The 22,369-nt window shown below is 39.0% G+C and overlaps 1 pseudogene across 1 annotated transcript in view; it reads left to right on the forward strand.

Moving 5' to 3' along the window:
- Nucleotides 1-12,994, forward strand: part of LOC112849957 (uncharacterized) — a 339,733-nt pseudogene extending 326,739 nt beyond the window's left edge. Inside the window, exons 7-12 of the transcript XR_015240104.1 lie at nucleotides 890-1,039; nucleotides 4,154-4,166; nucleotides 5,612-5,650; nucleotides 9,285-9,400; nucleotides 12,644-12,778; nucleotides 12,915-12,994. The product of XR_015240104.1 is annotated as an uncharacterized LOC112849957 (transcript). The remainder of the gene's footprint in view (nucleotides 1-889; nucleotides 1,040-4,153; nucleotides 4,167-5,611; nucleotides 5,651-9,284; nucleotides 9,401-12,643; nucleotides 12,779-12,914) is intronic.
- The last annotated feature ends 9,375 nt before the right edge of the window (nucleotides 12,995-22,369 follow it).

Below are 22,369 nucleotides of genomic sequence, written 5' to 3' on the forward strand. Positions count from 1 at the left end.
TCTCTAAAATTGTCCACAAGCCTTGTACAGAATTACATGTGGAATAAATTCTTCACCATAGATACTGAATAATTCGAGAATGATGAACGTTCTGCAGAAGTGGTGCACAGCCTGAGACCATTGAATGTCTTTTAAGTTGTATATTCTTCATCAAAATCTTGTGATCAAGGTTTCAGGAAGAACTTGTCTGTGTAGATGAACTACAGTAAACTTGGAAATGAGTGGAAGAAAAGTAATTGGCACGGTATACTTGAGAAGAGTTTGGGAGCTATGCTTTCTACATGGACAAACCTTGTTACTGACTAATAAAGGTCACAAGGGGAACACAGTGATGCCCATGAGTTCATAACGTCTATCTTATCTCTCAACACCTAAAAACAACATTGTTTAAATTTTCCTAGGTGTGGATGAGTGTCTGAATGTCAGTAGAGTCTGTGACCAGCTGTGTATGAACTCTGTGGGAACATACGACTATACCTGTGTGGAAGGCTCTCCAGAATTGGAAGTGATGGGAAAACTTGCATCTGTAAGTCGCTGTGAAGAATTTTATTGTTTCTCTTCTAAATATTTCCACCCTCATCTTGTTCTTGGAGAGAAACGGAGACCACGTGACCCTTAACCTGCCCTCCCCTTTCCCTCTTCACAGACTGAGCTCTTCTTCCTTTTCCTTCGGTTCAGTCCCCTGCGGTTTCAACTTCGTGCTTGCTGCTTCTCACCTGCATTTACAAAAGACTTTTTGAAAGGGCCTTCTCAAAGAGATTCACCTTCCAGTCACCCCCTGCCCTGGCTGTCTGATTCAAACTCTGTCATTTCTCTCATCAACCATTGCTCAGTTTTTCCTTCTTTTAAACAGCATGTTGTACCCAGGCATTTTTCTGTGTGGCCTTAGCTTTAGATGCTGACAAGCCGGAGGAAGAAGAGGCATTGGAACTTGTAAGGTTTCCAGGCCTTCTATTCAAGAGCCCACCTCAACTGCTTCCTGATGTTGCTACCGCTCTGCCTACCGCCTACACAGATGAAGATGAGGAGGACAGGAAACGCATATTCGAGAACTGACTGCCCTGCATAAAATTGGTGAGTGAAAGAATTTAATTGTACTCACCTCTTTGTTTTTCGGTATTTCACGTAAATTCTCTTCTTTGTCATTTCATTGTCGATATTTAATGCCTTTGAGTCTTTTAACATGATGGTAGCAAGAAACGTGGGGCCCAAATTACATCTTCACTGCTTCCTGTCAAATTCTACATCTTTTGTCTTTCTTCCTTTTGCACAATAACGGTTGTTATGTAGGTGTGTGTAGGAGTGGAAGCACAGAGTGTGGGGGGGGATGTTGAAGTGCAAGACAGTGAAATGGAGCTGGAAACTATCTTTATATTAGCATAACGGGGAGAAGGGTTGTACTGGGACCTTCTGGTTCTTGTAACTATTACAGCTCCGCTAGAAGTCACTATTACATAGTTGAAATTTACCTCAAATAGCCTTAAAATCTAGATTCTTTCTACATTTTAAAATGCCAAAAAACAATTGTTCATTATGCTCAAGTGGACCAAGAAAAATATCTTTTAAAATGTGAGCAGTTTCTCTTATACATCCACGCAACAGAACTGAAGCATCAAATCACTTCTGATCAAAATAAATTAGCATACCCTCTTTCAAGAGTAACAGTTTGCAGCCAGTCTGCTGCCTCTTTTTTTTTTTCTTTTCTTTGTAAAACAGAACTGCTCTTTTTGTTCTCATCCTATTCGTGGTATTTTAATACTATCAAAGCTTGGAGATTGCTGTAGAAAGAGTTGGTTGAAATGGCAGAGACACATTTATGATATGGTCAGTCATAATAATAATATCAATAAATGTGTCTGCATAAAATTGGAAATGCTTTGATATTTCTTACATAAACTCCTGATACTTTGCCTTCTCAAAGTCAGAAGAGATAGAATAGAGACCTTACTAAACCTGACAGACTTTCAACTAGAAAGTCTGAAAGACCCCACCTAGAAACAGGAGCAAAATTTGAAATGGAATAGTCCTGAAAACAACTGAAATCGAGTCTCTCCATTCTTATTCAAATTAAGGTAATTTCCCCAAGGAATAGAATGGAAAGTCACATTATGTTACATTTACACAATAGAAACCTACACAGCCATTAAGAAATAAACTAGCAGGGCACCTGAGTGGCTCAGTGGGTTAAGCATCTAATTCTTGGTTTCAGCTCAGGTCATGATCTCATGGTTTCGGGAGTTTGAGCCCCACATCAGGCTCTGTACTGACAGCGTAAAGACTATTTGGGATTCTCTCTCTCCCTCTCTCTCTCTTTGCCCCTCCCCTGCTCACACTGTCTCTGTCTTTCTCAAAAATAAATAAATTAACTTAAAAAAATTTAAAAAAAGAAATGGAAAAAAACAAAACAAACAAACTAGACTGCACACAATATGGGTGTTTCACAAACATTCTGAGGGAAAGAAGCTTGATACCAAAGAATACATACTTTTTGTAAAATTCATTTATATGACGTTCTAAAATAAGAAAAAATAATCTGTGGTGATAGAAATCAGAATAATGCTCAATTTGTAAGGCTAATGATTAAGAAATCATCAAATTACCTTCGAGTTTTTGTGGTACTGGTAGTTATCTATATCTTGAACTGGGTGCCAATTACAAGGGGTTATTTATTTACATTGTGGAGAAAAAAGTGTGAACTCAAGTATGAACTTGAGTTTTATGGACTTCTCTGCATGTATATTAAATCTCAGTAAAAAATTTCAAAAATATTACTGGAAGAAAAAACAACAATTTTGTATTAAAACAACCTAGAAGGAATAACACCAAAGTGCCAGAAACATAATTTTCATGTTCAGGAATCAATGATAATTTCTTTTTACTTTTTTGCTTTCTTAAACATTCTCAATAGTCTTTAGGGTCTATATTTAAAGTTCTCTTTTAAAAGGTTTTATTGCTATTATCTTTCTGAGACTGTTCAGGAATCATGCTCAAAGATCTTTTCATTTTTTCTTTTTCTTTTCTTTCTTTCTTTCTTTCTTTCTTTCTTTCTTTCTTTCTTTCTTTCTTTCTTTCTTTTTTTGAGAAATGAAGGGTTTCATTTCCATTTTCAGTGATGTAGACAGTATGGGCCAGCTGAGATGGGGTCATAGTTCTGTCAGCCTAGATCCCACCTTCAGATACAATTGCCCTGTGAGCTGTGAGGACTGTCTGAATGGAGGCAGATGCCCAGAAGGGAGGAGTGAGTGCTCTTGCCCAGCTGGCTGGGGAGACACGCTTTGCAACGACAATAAGTCATACCCCGGAGTACTGGTAGAAGGGTAGTGAGTTGTCCTTTACTGCTGGTAAATTACTGTGATGAGTTCTCTTTTACATGTGTTCTCCCTAAAACGTTTTAACAAAGTAAACAATTGGTATGGTGACAAACCAATTTATTTGCTGTGCATAAAGAAATGCTGAGGTTTTGCACTGAACATGTGATTAGGTGGGGAGATTTTGTGTTACCTGGGAAACTTGATGCGCTGTCTCTTGTTTATCCCCAGAACATAAAAGTTAATAAAGGATCCTAATATTCTAGGCCTATAAAAATCCCTCCATTTAAATAAATCATTAGGCCCCGGCAAGCTATTCCCAGTGAAGGAAGAAAGAATTCATGTTACAAAGTGCAATTAATGGAACTGCTTTATGGCTTCTTCTTTTTGTTTATTTGTTTTTCTTTTCTTTCTTTACATAAGATGTAAATATAGCCAATAACGCTTTTTTTATGTGTCTCATGAGAAAATATCAAAGATTTGAAAAAACAATACCGCTAACAAATCTTTTCTTTTAAATTTTAAATGGAGGTATGCTTGCAGGAGAGAAAACTGCCCAGTACTAAAACCAAAATATATTGACTGTTTCCTCTTCCTCTTTTTAAATTTACCTTATAAATATTTAATGAAAGGGTTTTCTTAGTTTTTGTGATTAGCTTGGAAAATGATATAAGCAGATTTTCTTTTGAGCCCCTTGCATATGGGAACAAAAATGACTAATATTGGTTGTGAGACAGATGCAAAACTCGAGTCAGAACATAGGAAGTAGTTTACCCAAAATTACTAGTTACAGCGTTGAGGATCTTCCTTAAGTGTGCCTCTGATCGTGTTTCTCTGCTGCTCAGAAAAACTTTAAGGGCATCCATTTCCTGATACATAGGCACACGCTTCTAATCTAGTACTGACAACCATCTACAATCAGACCCTCATAAATCCTTTTTTTCTTTTTATCCTAATCACAGCTTTTTGCTCGGCTTATCATTTCCAGCAAACTAAACCACTTGCTACTTACTGCTTTTATCAGCTTTGTGCCTTTTGCTGAACTGCCATCTTTGGCTCTTGCTGCTTATTGCACGAAGCTTTATTTGATGGCTCCAGTCTAGCCACAACTATTTACGTCTTTGATGGATTTCAAGTCATTCTCTCTCTCTGAATTGGAGTTAGCCATCTTCTGTTCTGTCTCCCTTACTAGACTGAGAGCTCATCAATCAGGCCCTATTCATGTTTCTCCAAAGTAAAGGCACTCAGTGCATGAATGGACAAATGACTACGACTTGGTGTTGAGAGACCCCACTATATTGACCTGCAACTTGACAGACTCAACTATATACAATTGGGATCAAATAAATGTTGTATGACTATTAGGAAGTAAATACTTCCCTTACATAAGTTTCATTGGTAAATGTGCATCTTCCAAACCCTTCATCCCTAACATGGCAGCATGAGAAATGAAACTAAAAATCTATCGCAAATACTTCAGAATAAAACATCTCTGATACAAAATTAATAGAGAAGTGTTAAAAGTGAGCTTTTTGATGAAATGAAGAGAAGATGATCTCTTCTTTAGCTTTGGAAAACTCTGAGGATCTCTTAAGTGTTTGCATGGTCCTGCAAAGGGGAGTCTGTTCCTGAAGCAGAAGCTTATAAAATCTTTGCGTTTCTTCTTTTGTTTTTCTTTTATACAAAAACAGAACAATCGAAAAAAAAAAAGTAAGTGCCCACTAATTCACTAATTCTTTAACAAAAGGGAGGAGTAAAAACATTTTCCTAAAATTCCCTATAAATGTTGGGCACCTAAGTGGCTCAGTTGGTTGAGTGTCCATCTCAGGGCTTGAGGCTTTGAGCCCCGCAGAGGGCTGGAACATGCTTTGGATTCTGTGTCTCCCTCTCTCTCTGCCCCTCTCCCATGTGCACTCTGTCTCTCTCTCTCTCTCAAAAATAAATCAACATTAAATTCTTTTTTTATTTTTTTATTTTTTTTTCAACGTTTTATTTATTTTTGGGACAGAGAGAGACAGAGCATGAACAGGGGAGGGGCAGAGAGACAGGGAGACACAGAATCGGAAACAGGCTCCAGGCTCTGAGCCATCAGCCCAGAGCCCGACGCGGGGCTCGAACTCCCGGACCGTGAGATCGTGACCTGGCTGAAGTCGGACGCTTAACCGACTGCGCCACCCAGGCGCCCCTAAATTCTTTTTTTAAAAACATCCCTATAAACCTCAATAAATAGAAGGGACTAATCATTCATTACCCATATTTTTAAATTACCAGCTCTTCAAATGTAGCAATGAACATTAAAATAGAACATTCTGCAGAGATCTGCAAGGTTAGTGTTCCCAATGAGTAGCTTTTCTAGCCCAATATCTATTGGTCTATAATGAAAATATTTACTTTGAGGTCTTAGAAATTCCTCCAAGTAATTATAGTGAAACAATTTAAAGATCATCAGATATTAATTTTAATAGCACATATTAGAACTGCATTTCTTTTGAAGAGATTTCAAGTTGACTCATTTGTTATTGTGAGACTCCATCCACTCGAAAGGGAGGGTAGGAAGATTTCCATATGACAAATGAGTGGACTATATATGGAAGAGAGGATTCATGACTTCTTCCAAATCATCCAGCTATGGTGTGGGACGTTTGTTTTACAATTTTCTTTTCCAGGATAATTGCTTTGTTTGATGCTTATGAAGTATTTAGCAAATCCTTGTACTATGTAATATCATATTCTACTTCATGGGGGAATGTAAGTTTACGGTGTTGGTTTGCCAGTGTTGACGAATTTCTATAATCCATATACTGCGCAAGCTATTTAAACTTCACTAGCTTCAGGGTGCGGGGGTGGCTCAGTCTGCTGACTGTCTGACTCTTCATTTCGGTTCAGGACATGGTTCCAGGGTTATGGGATCAAGCCCCACATCTGGATCCATGCTGAGTGGAGCCTGCTTAAGATTCTCTCTCACTCTCCCTTTGCCCCTCTCTTGCTCACTCTCTGTCTCCCTCTGTCTCTCTCAAAAATAAAATAAAATAAACTTCCTTAGCTTCATTTTCCAGGTTTATTTTTTAAAAATGACTCCTCTATAGTTGCTGTAAGAATTAAAAAAAAATTTACTACAATGTCAGTTTTAACCAGTGTTGCCATTTCTTTATTTCCTATCCCTTTTGTTCTTCTCTTCCCTTTCCTTCTCCTTTGCATAATATCTTCAAGCTGAAAAGGAGACAAAAAATGAATAAGAAGCCAAGTTTCCATATTGACATCTGGAATTGTGTAGGTGGGCAAATAGAGGAGGTGATATAAATGTAATTTTATAATATTTAGCCAGCTATGATAAAATGCCAAGGAAAATGGTTACTGGAATCATCTCAACAGCTGTATTTAGTCAAGTTTAACTTCTAGTCGCATTTTTCCCAATTTATTTTTTAATGGAATACTAAACTCTTCCCAAAAAACAAACAAGCCAAAGAAAACAGTTGTTTGCTTGACTTCATCAGTCTTTGACCATGCAAAATACCTTGGCACCTTCAAGACAGTCTTAGTTGCATTCATTCCTACTAAAAATACATGCCATTTTTTTCCCCTACATTTTCTTCCCAGTTTTCAAACTGGAAGTTTCCATGTATTTCTCATTAGGGTTGGTGACAGTTATACACACAGATGTCTAGGTAGCTGGGAAAATGTGAGTGTGAGAGTTGAAGGAATAAGGTAAATTTTGCATGTGAACCTTGTTATCAGTTCTTCAGTGACCCTCACTCTAACTAGCTGCATCAGTAATCCCTCTCAGGAGTGATGATGCCATCCAAGCTAGAAGCATGCCAGTGACTCTTTCTTGGTCTGTAAACCAGAGATTTTAATTACCTGGTATCCATTCTAATAGAAAGACAGGTTTGTTTTTGTTTGTTTGTTTTTCCTCCACTCTATCATGAGTATATTACACTGCTTATTCACCTTCTCCAACTGTCTTCATATGTGGTTCCCCAAAGACCCATGGGAAAGCATGTGGCAGCATCTGTGATTGTCAGAATGGAGACACTTGTGGTCCTCTGACTGGGCAGTGCTGGTGGCCCCCAGGAGCTCCTGGCAAAGCCTGGGAAAATGGAAGGAATGACTGGTGCTGGTCACATGACACCACTCCTTAAGTTCTTGAGGTTTCTAACAGGAAATGAGCTAAATGAAAATCACATCTGTATTTTTCAAGGTGGTCTTTTCTGAAGAAGAAAAAAAGCTGTATCTACATATACGAGAGTACAGTTGCTTTGACTGATGCCATGTATATCTAAGCAGGATAAATCTTGATACAGAGAAAACCTTCTTGTTCTCCTGAGCAAAAAGTTGAGTTTGTGTGTGTACATTTGGATCTAGGAGCTAGGGGGAATTTATTTGCTCTGCATAAGAAAAAGAAGAAAAAGAAGTGGAGCTCTTTGGGCAAACCAGGGAGGAAGGGAGATGAAAATCAGAGAAGAAAAGGAAAGGAGGGTGTGAGGACAAAAAGAGGAGAAATGATGGATGAAGAACTCACAAAATACCTGTGAGTGCTGTGTGTGGATTTTACATGGAAACCAGTGAAGAGGCCACATTTTCCGCATAAGCAGATAAAAGACAAAAAGGAAACTACTTGTACAAGCCCAAGAGCTGAATGCAGAGAGTCGATGAAGATATAAGTCATTGGGGACTGCCAGAAATCCTGGGGAGTTTATTAGATGCTCACAGATCACAGAACTGGAGCCACGGAAACCAAGTTTACTTCCCCCTCTGAGAAATGTAGGAAGACCCCTGTTGGCGTCCCAGTTATTTGCACCCCATGAGCAACGTTTATTCACATATTCAAAAGGTATAGGTGAGGGGCGCCTGGGTGGCGCAGTCGGTTAAGCGTCCGACTTCAACCAGGTCACGATCTCGCGGTCCGTGAGTTCGAGCCCCGCGTCAGGCTCTGGGCTGATGGCTCGGAGCCTGGAGCCTGTTTCCGATTCTGTGTCTCCCTCTCTCTCTGCCCCTCCCCCGTTCATGCTCTGTCTCTCTCTGTCACAAAAATAAATAAAAAACGTTGAAAAAAAATTTTTTAAAAAAACAAAAGGTATAGGTGAAATGGTAGCAAGGCAATCTGCCAGGCATTGTGATATGGTAATAAAAAATATATAAAAACTAAAAAAGACTCTGGTCGCTCCATGTGGAACTTACAGTCGTATTCAGAGCAGATGTAAGTTACAAATATTGGTAGGTATTGCCAATTAAATATTAATGTGTGCTTGGCGGTCAGACCGGGAGGACAATGAAGACTGTATGGGCCAGGGAGAAGTAACACTTACGCTGAAGGCAGAATAGCAAGCAGACATGAAACAGGACAAAGAGTGAAGGAAGAGCATTCAACACTGACGGCATCTCCTGCTGCCAGACTCTGAAGTGGGAATGAATGAGGTTCACCAGAGGAGCCCAAAAAGGTCAGCTGGTGGAGCAAACTACAACTATGGAGACATTAATGCAACAGGAAGTCAGCTGGTGCCTGGGCTCATAAATCTTATTAAGTTTGGAGTTCTTAATCTGACAGCAATGGCAAGTCACTGTAGAATTTGATTTTATTTTTTAATTAAAAAATTTTTTTTAAAGTTCATTTATTTATTTTGAGAGAGACGGAGCTAGCATGAGTGGGGGAGGGACAGAGAGCGAGGGAGACAGCAAATCCCAAGCAGGCTCCCCACTGGCCCCGCAGACACAGGGCTCAAACTCACAAAACTGTGAGCTGAAATCAAGGGTCGGATGCTTAACTGACGGAGCCACGCAGGCACCCCAAATTTTAGACAGAGGATTTGGAATCATATTTGGAGTTTATGAAAAATCTCTCTAGCTTCAGTCCAATTACAGTGCAAACATCTTCCTTTCTACAATCCCCTTATTTCATGTAACAGCAGCATTGCGAGTTTTGCATGTGGGTAGTGTTCGCTTTGTTTGTCCTTCCAACCCTCCAGGATGCCCAAAAATGATCCTTTGGGAAGAACTACAAAAAGAAATATAACTGTGCCAACAATGACCATTGCCACAGGGTGTATGGTGCCTTATGTGTGAGCCAGGGCCCTATGGGAGGTTTTTTCATCTGAGTAAGTCATGGGCAATAATTTGTACTCTACATGAAGCAAGAAGGCTCAAAAAAGTACCAAAAATATGTTAGAGAAAGAGAGTAAAAAACATAACATTTTATATAGTCATATCATATATATGATGGTTTATGTTCTAGTCTTTATTTAGCCTCCTGACATTATAGAATCTAGATTTTGATGAATGAAAGAAAAATATTTGTGAATTATTTACACTTTTTTTCTAGTTAGTGCTTACCCTGAGAGGATTTAACTAGTTCATTTAAATGCACATTTGAGGAACATCTGGGTGGCTCAGTTGGTGAAGCATCTGACTTCAGCTCAGGTCATGCTCTCACAGTCCGTGAGTTCTAGCCCCACATCAGGCTCTGTGCTGACAGCTTGGAGCCTGGAGTCTGCTTCAGATTCTGTGTCCCCCTCTCCCTCTGCCCCTCCCCTGCTCACACACACACACACTCTCTCTCTCAAAAATAAATAAATATTAACAAAAAGTTTTTTTAAAAAAATTAAATGGACATTTGACACTTTCTGGGGATTGAATATCAAAGGCCCAGTGCTAGTTTCTTTTATTTCTGTGTTCTAATACAAAGCAATGATTATTCCATAAAATTTCTAAAACAGGCTATTCATTTTGCATTTTGGCCATCAACCATGTTTTGCAAAAGCTGCAAGAAAGCACAATCACCAGTAAATACTTCAGCCAGCCATCAGTAACTTTTAGAGTTTCTCCCAGTGGGTCAGCACTGGTTGCCCACCACCCCATCTTGAAACGGTGTGCAAACACTTGTGAGCCCACAGCAGTCTCTACCCTCTTCTTCTGCCCATTTCACATGCCCTTCTCTGGAAATCCTTCCTCAGTGGACCTCAGTAATACTGTGACCTGTTTTTTTTTAATAACAGAGACCTTTTGGGGTCTTACATTATATTTTTAGTTGAATGTTCATGGATCTTATCTACTTTCTGAAAGGTATGCCCATTGAAGACAGAGAGTAAATTGTGAATATTCTAATAAGAGAGCCAGAGAAGGCACCATAGAAAACTGAACCTAGGTCATGAGGAAAGGTTACACTTGGACAAGCAAAACAGAAGGAAAGGGGAAAAGGCATGGGTACATGTGAACAATGCAGGTGTGGATGGTATGGTCTAGAACATGACATACCTCCTAGAACATACCAGGAGAAGGAGACCCATCTAGAAACAAAGATAGCATCACTTCTATTTTTGTTCCTCTAGGGTAACAGGACACACCCCATTTTTAGTAATAACTTGAATATTTTATAAGGTAATATCACATGTTTAGGCAAAAACATTTCAATCATAATCCATCTGGTCAAAAAGTCAAAGAGCAGATGGTGGTGGTAGTGATGGTGGTTACCATCTTGAAAGTGACCACCTTTAGGAAGAACATACACATTCTAGTTCTTCAGGATCCTTATTGCTTAGATTCAAGGCTTCATTTATTAATGCCACTTACCTGACCCTCAGAACCTTCATTTTGCAACCCTCTATTAGTTTTCTAAAACTATCATAATAAATTACCACAAACTAAGTGCTCTAAACAACAGAAATTTATTGCCTCACAGTTCTGGAGCTAGAAGTCTGGCATCAGGGTGTTGGCAGGCCATGATCTCTTTGAAAGTGCTAGGGAAGGATCAGTTCCAGACCTCTCTAAGCTTCCCATAGTTCCTTGGCTAGTGACCATTTTAACTCTAGTCTTCACATGGCATGTGTGAGTGTCTCTGTGCACGCATTTTACCTACCTATAAGGACACCAGTCATATCAGGTTACAGACCCATCCCACTCCATTATGACCTCATCTTAACTAATTGCATTGGCAACAACATAATTTCCAAGTAAGTACACATTCTGAAGTACTGAGTGTAAGGGCTTCAACATAAGAATTATGAAGGACACATTTCAATGCATAACGAACCCTGAGTAGATATGGGATTGCCAAAGATGTTACTCCACTTTTCCTTTTTCCCTAAGCACATTTTCAGTTATAGCTTCTTAATATGTCCAGTTGTCATATTTAAGCATATTCTATCATGCCTGAGCTGTTCCCTGAACCACTGTTCTCCATGCTGAACCAGGAAGAGTAAGGCATGGAAGCCAGTCCAGGGAAGTGAGTGCTCTGGAATTCACAAGAGTCCTATCAAGGAGGACAAAAGCTCTGAGAAAGAGGCCTGCAATTTAGTTGGTCTAAGCCACAGGAAGGATTAGAGAGGGATCACGTAATTTATCATCCAAATGGGACAATATTAACAGTGAAAAGGAGTCCTGTTAATAAATCTGTTCCGCTTCTAGGGGTAACTCTGTTCCTGGCAACTAGGACAAGGATTACCCCGCATGGTGGCACTATAACCACTACTTTAAATTACCTCTTCTAATAATAGCAGATATTAGCAGATACTAATAATTTCCATCTAGCAGAAAGTCAAGTGGCTTATTTTGTTTTCTCCACGCAGCTTTTGAGAACAAAGCCTCTGTAGGCATACAATGCAGTTACCTGGAGCTTGGAGGTTACTTGAAGGATCTTGATGAGTCCCTTGGACATTTGTAATGGAGGAGGAAAAAACATGTCAGAGGTTTTGGAAAGGGAATTGAATTACTGTAAATAACCCCTCAAAGACAGAGCTAAGGCTATGTTTTCCTAAATGCAAAGGTGGGACCTCAAATTAGAATTCCTGTGCTGACTACCATCCCTAAAATTCAACGGCATGGGGAAAATAATGAAGGAAAGGCAAACACCATTTGCCAAAAGAATGTGGCCAAGAAAATGCGGCTGTCACGATGAAAGTTTTGTGTAATCTACGTGATGTAAAATTACTTCCGATTACCATATATTGAAAGGGAATGGAAACAATGGTGAGCCTTTACATCAGTGCTTGTCCATCATCCCCTTGCTGCGACCCGATGAATATAGGGCCTGGCAGATCTTAACAGTCCTTGGAGAATATTAACTATAGGCACCAATGGAGCACACTGAGAAGCAATTTCTCTCCCAGAAGCACCAAAGCCTTTTAAGTAGTTCAGGCTTCACTGTTCACATCCAGTTGCCAAAAAGCAAATGAATTGCCTGATTTGAAAGACATTTGTTTTTCTGTTTCTTTTTTTGGCAGTCAGGATGATCCCCTTGTTTTCCCCATAATCGGGCCCCGCAGAACTACATGCTTGTACACTGACAATGTAAAAGAAACAAAGCATGGTTTTCAGGTGACCGGTTTGCCTCAATCTGCTTGCAGACTGTCCCAAGGGGGTCTATGGAGCTGGCTGCTCTTCAGAATGTCAGTATGTGGAGGAGAACACCCTGGAATGCAGTGCCAAAAATGGCAGTTGCACCTGCAAATCTGGTTACCAAGGCAACAGATGCCAGAAAGGTACAATCTGATGATACATTTTCTTTCTTCTCTAATAACAATGCTCAGCCTTTGTTCGGCACCATATGATCATTAATTGGTTAATCCGCCATTGTTTTCAGGAGATGGGTAAGCTTTATTAATCCCCTATTTGCAGGTGAGGAAACTGAGACACATGGCAATGAAGTTATTTTACTTTGTCTTCTCAGCCTCTGCTCTTAGCTGTCTCCTTGCTAGCCTGAGCAGAAGAAAGATCACATTGCAGAGAATCTTATCTTAAGATTAAAGCTGACCAATCGCTTCTTTGAGCTGAAGTAATCAACCAAGGGTACTAGCTTCCAGAGTTAAAGAATTGTTTCCTTTATACCTGAAGATAGATCACTCAAATAAACACAAGTCAAAGATTCTGACCATAGAGAAGTTTTTGAAAATTGAAATAGGGGTATCAGTATCATCTTTTTTTCAAATGTCTAAATATTACATAAATATTTTTAAGAAATCCATAAATATAAAAGTTTACATACAACATAATTCCAATTATAAGTAACATATGTAGATGTGTGAATGTGCATGCGCATATACGATTTGGGAAAACATATTCCGAGATCAAGATGTTAGTAATAGCTTCTCTGGTTTGTGGACTCATGGAAAGCTTCTCCCCAGGTATCTACCTGGCTCTCTCACTATTTCACAAAGTTTCATGTCATTTTTTCACTGAATCTTGTCAGTCCTGCCTTACTTAAAATTAACAACTTGCAAAACTCCTTGAACTTTTAAAATTTTTTCCAAAGTATGTATCATCTTCTAACATCCTATTTTTTATTGTATACTAGTATATATATAGTATTTATAACATACTAGTCTTTTTATTATTATAACATACTCCAATTATTATTATATCTAATATTTATTCCCTGTCCTTCCTGCTAGAAGTTAATCCCCACAGGGGGAAGGCTATCTGTTTGCTTTGTTCACCAAAGTATTCCCAAACTCCTAGAATAATCCTAACATTTTGGAGTTGCTCAATAAGTATTTTCTTAAATGAATACATAAATGTTCATGGTTCAATTTGTATTCTTTGTAAATTTTTCTTATATTATTATGATGTATTCTGAATTAAGCACTTGTTACTGTTTATTCAGAGGAAATTCTTACAGCATTTTTTTCTTTCATACATAGAAAGACTGAATATATAACAAATATAATTATACAATTACCAGAACTAAATGGTCAAGTGAGCTTTTTGCTTTTGAAGTGATCCAAAGGGCAGTCTTTTTTTTTTTAATTTTTAAATGTTTATTTATTTTTGAGAAGGAGAAGAAGGGGCATAGAGAGGGGGTGAGGACGGAGGATTCAAAGCAGATTCTGTGCTAAGCAGAGAGCCCAGTGTGAGGCTCGAATTCAGGAACCGTGAGATCATGACCTGAGCTGAGACCAAGAGTGGAAGGCTTAACCAACTGAGCCCATCCAGGTGCCCCCAAAGAGCGATCTTTTTAAAAATCAGGAGGAAGAGTGGGGCGCCTGGGTACCTCAGCTGGTTAAGCCTCCAACTCTTGGTTTTGCTTAGGTCATGATCTCACGGTTTGTGAGTTCAAGCCCACGTCGGGCTGTGCGGTGACAACACTGAGCTTGCTTGGGATTCTCTTTCTCTCCCTCTCTCTCTGCCCCTCCCCCCACTCACACACACACTCTCTCTCTCAAAATAAATAAATAGATTTAAAAAAAGATCAGGAGGGGTGACTAGGTTGAAAGGAAGCCATCATACTGTTGGATTCACTTACAGAGGTAAGCCTTGAAATTGAAGGTTGTCTTTTGCCGTCAAGTATTACGCATTTCTCCTTGCATTGTCAACTTAAGATGGTCTGCAGGGATTTTCTGGAGCTGACTGAACGGGAATGAGGGCTTCCAGGTTGTCCTATGGCTATGAAGCTGGAGTATGTGAGCAGCAGTGTCCATCTAGATTTTGTGGAGAAAGGACTGTTTCTGTAGCTGCATTGTGACTTTCTAGGCTAAGGAGAAAAGAACTTAGGGAAACACAAGCCTGACATAACACAAGTGTGTTTAACATCATCTAAGAGTAGGCCCCATGCCAATCTCTAAACCTCCTCCTGCTTTAACTGATTTTTAGACCTAGAATCACCCCCCTATTCAATAACTCACTAAAGAAGTCATGCCCTGGAAGTCAACGCATGAGGAGACAATACCATATACAGACATCTGGGTAGATTTAATTTATTCTGATAACATTTCCTTAAAGCAGCTGCTGAATATACTTTATTGGAAAATGCTTCTGAGATTCCCACTGTGAAGGAAAATGAGTTGAAAGTATATGTAAATTAGCAAAATAGAGAGGTCACCATAATCTCTGGAAAACATATTATTTTTCAATCAGATAACTTTGTCCAATTCTGATATTTTTGTCTAACCACAAAATGAAATTATGAATCAGACTGGAGCGGGTGAATGGGATCGCCATGATTGGCAGTTGAAATCAAGGCAAGAAGAGCTCTCGAAGAGTTGTGCATGATGAAAATCAGGCCTGTTGTGTTTCTTTTTCTTTTTTAAAAAAGTGAAGTAGCCCAAGTGCTCCTAGAGCCAGACATAGCTTTAAAAATCTTAACTCTAGACCTGTATCTAGATTGCCGATGAATAGTTAATTAAAGACTGCAGATCGTTTCAATGGCACTAATGAACAGTGCTCTCTACAATCAGCACCAGGCTTTATTTAGCCCATCAGCAATGACTTCTAAGAGTGGAAGAGCTGGTTTCTATGTGAATCTGTGAAATAGCGAAAAAGAGGGCGGGTGGAGGGGAAAATGACAGTGTCTTTGCCTTATTTTGATTAGTTTGTAGCCTGTGGTACTTTGGATCCCAACTGCAGGCAGATCTCTAAATGTGGAGCACTCTGGTCCAGAGAACCCACTGAGTCCATCAAAGGAGGCCTCGACAGCCCGAAGAAGGACAGATGTTTGTTACCATAGTTCCATGCTGGACGGATTTTGAACTTTGAGCTCTGATGGGTGTCTAAAAGCAAGTCAGTTGACTTGAGAGGTGCTCATATTGTAGCACAGGTTAGGCATGGTGGCTGAATTTCAGTCTCAAAAGGCCAGAAGATCTGGGTTCACATCCTATTTTGCTACTTATTAGCTGTGTGACTCAAAGCAAGTCACTTTACCTCCTGGAGTTTCAGTTTCTTATGTAAAAAGGAGATAAAATTGCTTACATCACATGTAGATATTTATGGAAATGTGAGCTAATTTATGTAAAGTGCTTGGCACTGAGTAATGATCGATACATAATAGCCAGGAATGGTATGCACATCCCAGAAAATGTCACAATTCTGTTATTCAGAGATTCTTCCCAGGATGAGAAGATACTTCACAGCCCAACTTGGATGGATGCCACTTTTCACAATTGTCATGTTTAGGAAAGTTCCCAGGTTTTCCCTGTGTTAAAAGAATGCTTCCCACGAGGCTTCTAATTCCAGTAGTCCATGGTAGGACAAACGCTGGACCCTCTCACTGAGCCTTCACCGGGCCCTGTGGCATCAGCCATCCTTTTCCGGTTCAAAGGGCGCTCAACAAAGCAGCAGCATGTTCCTCTTTGCCCACTTTATGCATTGCACACTTTTATAAAATACACAAATTATAAAGCTCTGGGGTGATTTTTCTGGCTTACAAAAGAAGCAAAGACTGGGACAGGATTCAGGCAACCATTTGGGGACAGTTTCCCAAGCACGGCAACTCCTAAGCTTCCTTTACAAATTACATCTCATTTTCAGGTTTTGTTCTGTGCAACTGCCCCCAAAGATATATATCAAAATTGCTTCCATTGTTACTGTCTGAAAAACCACATTTTCAGCAAAAAAAAAGGCACCTCTGTATCTGTGTTTCCAAAGTGACAAGTTTTGGCATCATGTTGATTTCTTCAGGGAATGTCTTTGGAAGGGCTATAAATCCTTGGAGGCTACTCGAATGTTCCTTTCTTTGCAGCTCAGTGATACATAGATACATTCACACACACAACACATACAGACGCATACACACGCATGAACACTTTTCTAACTCACTTAGGCAACAGAAGAAATCGGGGAGCATGTTGAGATTCCTTATAAGACTTTACTCCTTCCTTTTTCTTTATTTTTATTCTACAAGCCTACTCTGCTGGCCTCTGGGGACCAGAGTGCCAGTTCTCCTGTGGACCCTGTGAGAATGGAAGTCAGTGCAACAACAACAAAAAAACCCTGAAAACTGTGACTGTCCTGGTTACACAGGAAAAGCGTGTACCACATGTGAGTCAGTGACCTAGACAGGATAACCAACAAAGTCAGGAAAGTTCTTAGCTTTATAAATGCTCTTTTTTCCTAACTGCTCTATGAGATATTATGTTAGGGTGTATTTCAAGTATCTATTGTGGTGTAACGAACCATCCCAGTACTTTGTGGCTTAAAACAATGATTTATTCTTTCTTTTGATCCTGTGGGTTGATAAGATGATTCTCCCCCTTTCAACTAGTAGACTGGCTGGGAACTAGGCCTGACTGGGCTTCTCAACCCGGGAACCCCATCTTTCCTATATATGGCATTTTCATAAAGTTAGCTTAGACTTTCTCAAAGCACAGCAATCTCGAGAAAACAATCCAAGTAGCAGCATCCTAAAAGTGTTAAAGAGAAGCCATAACATGTCAAAAAAGCCCAGCTTCAGAATCCACACGTTATTACTTCTGCCAAATTCTATGGGTTATGCGAGTGATAAGGCCAGCCAGATCCAGGAAGAGGAGAAGAATTCTACCTTCTGATGAGTGAAGTAGCAAAATCTCACTGCAAAAGACCTGCAAGGTGGGAGATGTGGTTGCGGCCATCCTTGGAACCAACCTACCATAGTACACTATTTAAAGTTAGACTTCAAGGCGTTTTGAGAATCCACTAGCCTGGATCTATCATCCTCATCAGATTATAGACTCATAAAAAGCGCTTAGTTGCACCGAACCCACTTCAAAGAGCTAGTAGAACGACTATCCTGTTATCTTCCTTTCTGTGTGTGGTTCTTACATAACCTCTGTCACCCTGCCTGTGTTACCTTCTCCACTCCACTACATTGAAACAGAGTTTGAGAACTTGAGGGAAGCTGCGGGCTGGATGATAGCACCGATATTTTTTACATTATTACTTCAAATGCATCTGATAAGGTAGCAAGAGTCTGTTGCTTGTGATTATCTGTGATTTTATAAGGTGTGAACAACGATCTGAATTAATTTTCAGTGCTGAGGACTTTCTGTAAACCAACAAGCAAATAAAACCAGAAACATAAATGTTTACATAAAATGTAACATGAGGATAGAATTCAGCATTTAGCTACTCATCAGATCATTCGGGGGACATGCAATACTGCCCCTAAGGATAACTCTCAAGCAAAAGTGATAGGCTAAGGTCTTTGCCTGACGATTTTTCTGGCTGTAAGCGTATAGTTTTTATTTTAGGACTGTCGTTCTGGCAACGTTGACAAGTGTTTCAAGCAGTATAAAACTTTGCTGGAACAGCAGCTGGCCATCCCTAACTTACTTTTTTGCTTAAAAAAAAAAAAGCTTAAAGGTAAGAATTTCCATATTCAGAAGGCAGTTACTAGCTATTTCCACAGTGAAGTGACATTTTCTCTTGTCTAACTCAACTTTAATGGAATAATTATTAAGCGGTTAGTGATAGAGTTTACACTGTTCCAATTGTCAGGTGATATAAATAGCCTATTTGAAAACAAGTGAAGAGAAAGATAAACAGTTCATTCTTGAAAATATTAATTTTAATAGCTATATTACAACTCTTCCATTCTAGGATATCAAGTTCCCTGAGAATAGATCATGATAGTTCAGAGAAATTTTTGGTGATTAGTAATAGCATTGTAATTCTATTGGCAACCTGATAAATGAGATAATGTATTGAATTGAATAGGCAAAAATATTTACCAACTCCTAGTCCAGTTCAATTTTAGTGTCATATGGTATTATCTGATTTTACACAGGCAGACACAAACACAAATTCTATAATCATCATAATAAGATATTTTGGAAAATGAGTAGAACCAAAAGATAGGACTCATTAAAAATGCTTCATGCTTACTCCACAAAGAAATGTGTGTGGCATTTAAAAAAGGGGCTTGTGTTTGAAAAAATGCATACAACATTTTTCTAAATATCCTGTTATGGTGCTTACAGAATTTTAAAACCTAGTTACTTTGCATAATGAACTGTAAAAATACTTATAAGCTATACAAGGTAATATGTTTTCAAGGCGGGAGAGACCAAAAGCTATTTCTAAAGATATTGGCTTTGTATAAATTCCAATTTTTGGTAGTTATAAATACAAATACTTGGGGGGAAATAATTCTTTTTTTTTAAAAGGGTTTATTTCACTGTGTTAGAAAACTCTCTGCATTACAGTAAACTGTGTGGTTTTTTTTTTGTACATCCTAAACAGTGTTTGGGGTGGGGGGGGGGAGCAGTGACAGCTATGGTTTGATAGATCCTGTCACAACCTTGATAATCTGTGAAGGTTAGCCTTATGTATCAGGCCTTTTACCAAATAATCTGAGAAGGAGTCCCAGTTTCTTCTTTATCCCAGCATTATTTATAATACTAAAAGTACACAATGGAAACAACCTAAATACCCACCAAAAGGAGAATGATTGAACAAATTCCATAATGCATGAGTGGCCTATTCTGAGGCCATTAAGATTCATATTTTAGAAGTATGTGTAATGTTGAGAGAGTTGACGTTAAAGTGACATTAAATGATGTGCACAGAGAGTGACCCAAATTTATAAGGACATATACTTATATATGTATATGGACAAATACGGTAGAAAGGAAAACAGTTGTTACCAGTGGCCATCTCTAGACGGTGAGACTGTGAGTGACTATCTTCCTCCTTTCTACATTTTGTCTTACCCATATTTACTACTTCACCTGTTTCCCCCTTTACTATCACGGGGAAAACATATCATCTTCAGACCAATCACTGACTAAGTACCTAAGTAAGATGGTTGCCTGTTCTTTAAGTGTTGTCTGGTGGTGGCCTTCACCGTATCCATAACAGTGGAGATGTTTTTCCTTTAGTTTAATTAAACTTGTTGGCTTTTTTTTTTTTTCATGTTTATTTCTGAGAGAGAGAAAGAGAGAGAACAAGTGGGGGAGGGGCAGAGAGAGAGGAGAGAGAGAGAATCCAAGTAGGCACTGCACTGTCGGTGCAGAGCCCGACGCGGGGCTTGAACTCATGAACCGTGAGATCATTACCTGAGCTGAAGTTGGCTGCTTAACCGCCTGAGCTAACCAGGCGCCCCTTGCTGCTCTTTTGATTTAAGACTGTTTTCTCCTATTTCACATGACATGCATATTGAGCATAGCCTGACAGCACCACTAAAACTCTCTTTTAAGAAAAAGAAAAGAAGAAAGTAATGTTTCTTTATAACTCTTCGTTTCCCTGTCTTCAGAAATCCCGTTTTCTATCCCTCAGTTGTTTTGTTACAACTTCTCTGAATTCTGCCATGTTACACAATTGGCTCCTTCACTGCTAAAGGAGAGAGAATTAGAGACAATGGGGGAGAAGACACTAGAAAGAGGATACTAACTCCAAATACAACTTATGCTTTAAACACCATATCATCAAACATCATGTCATGATTAATCATCATGAAATGATGATAATTAAACATCATTAAACATCGTGAAAACCATATTGAATACAGGTGGGAACCTTCTGGAGAGGTAATCTGGTAAATGTTTTACAACTGGTCCTCTGAAATGTAAAGATCTTGGCTGATAGTACTGGCTATTCTCTACAGTGTTAAGTCTCTCACCATGGTGATTGGTCAAGCAACCAGTGGGATGTCAACTGGCTTGCAAAATTCCAGAAAATTTAACAGTTGGTCTCCCCAAGCTGGTAGTAACAACTCCAGCATACCACTAGCTGACAAATAGTTTTATTCTGAACACACTGAGTAATTTCTTAACCTTTACTTACTTTCTTGATACTAAGAAATGATTACTTCTCAGATGTCCATTTTACTTTGCCGTTTCTAAACAGATCACTAGTTTGGCCTTTTTGGTCAAATTAAATTAACCAACAAATAGTTCCAACCAACAAAAAATTTACTAGTTACCCAAGTCTAATTTATTTTTAGAGCAAAAATTATTTGCTTTTGCTGATTGAAGATTTAAAAAAAAAAACTGTTGCATTGTTTTATGCGGACACAGCCTCCTTATTTTTTTTTCTCTAGAATTTATGTAGTTGGAGTATTAACTCAGATCTAGAGGAACTATTTTGTTCCCATACAGAACCTCTAAGCTATTTTCCAACTTCCAGTAACACACCTACCATAAATCAGGCCTGGTGTTTCCTTTATGACGCACTATTGTGAACAAGAAGACAGTTATCTAAGCCAAAAAAAAAAAACGAAAAAAAAAAACCAAAAACAAAACAAAAAAACCCACATAAAACAAAACAAAACAAAAAAACTATTCTAACAATTACAATTAAAAGTATTAACCATCCCCAGACATGAAGAGGTGAGATGCAATAATATGCTTCTAACGTCTCTGAAAGCGATCTTAAATCTGATTTTTAAGTTGCTGTAAAATAAATTGTATTTAAATAATGCATCCCCCCATCCTTTCCAGCAGTGAGATGCATATCCCTTACCAATCTTGTTCTCAGCAGGCAGTCCAGCCTGATGAAGTATCAGCAAAATGTCAGCTCCCACAGAGAAGTGCAACAAAGAGTCTACACTGAAGCAGTGACAGGCCTTTCAAAAACCTATTGTGCAAATTCAGTTTTAAGATAGGGACGTGGCTGAGGACTGATGCGTATGTCATTACCAATGCGTTCATCTCCCCATTGTCTGTGGGAGTGGAAGAGAGTTGAGGTGCAGTGATATAAAGGCATTAAGTTGAGGAGTGGCATATCTGGTCTTCAGGAGATTTAGCTTCCTCTGTTTTCAAAGAGTTAATATTCAAATTGGCTGTCATTTTTTAGTACATATCCATTGAAGGGCCCCCAAGAGCTGTTTTTTCCCCTATTCTTATCATCTTCTACAGTATCTCAGATCTTTAAAGTTAATCTTGTTATTACATTATAACCCTCAATGACCTGCTGATGCCTTCTGTGATGAAACGGAAATCCCTTAAAGAGCTTCGGGCACTAAATGACCATCATCAACCTGTCCCTAGCTCCTAGCATATTGACAATTATCACACACATTCTCCATACTTTACTCATTCCCCCAACCATCATGTGCTTTTAAACATTAAAAAAAATTTTTTTAACATTTATTCATTTTTGAGAGAGACAGAGCAGGGGGAGAGAGAAAGGGAGACACAGAATCCAAAGCAGACTCCAGGCTCTGAGCTGTCACTTCAGCAACATGGGCTTGAACCCAGGAGCCATGAGATCATGCCCGGAGCTAACGTTGGACACTTAACCGACTGAGCCACCCATGTACCCTAAGCATCATGTGCTTTTAAAATGCAGTGTCATTTATCATTGCTCTTCCCACTAATGAATTTTTCTCTCCCTCCACTTTTATTGCCTGCTGTAATTTTTCAGAGATTTTTTTTCATTTTCTG

The sequence above is a fragment of the Puma concolor genome, chromosome C2, assembly GCF_028749965.1.
Source record: "Puma concolor isolate L17-30 chromosome C2, mPumCon1.1.hap2, whole genome shotgun sequence".
Taxonomy (NCBI): domain Eukaryota; kingdom Metazoa; phylum Chordata; class Mammalia; order Carnivora; family Felidae; genus Puma; species Puma concolor.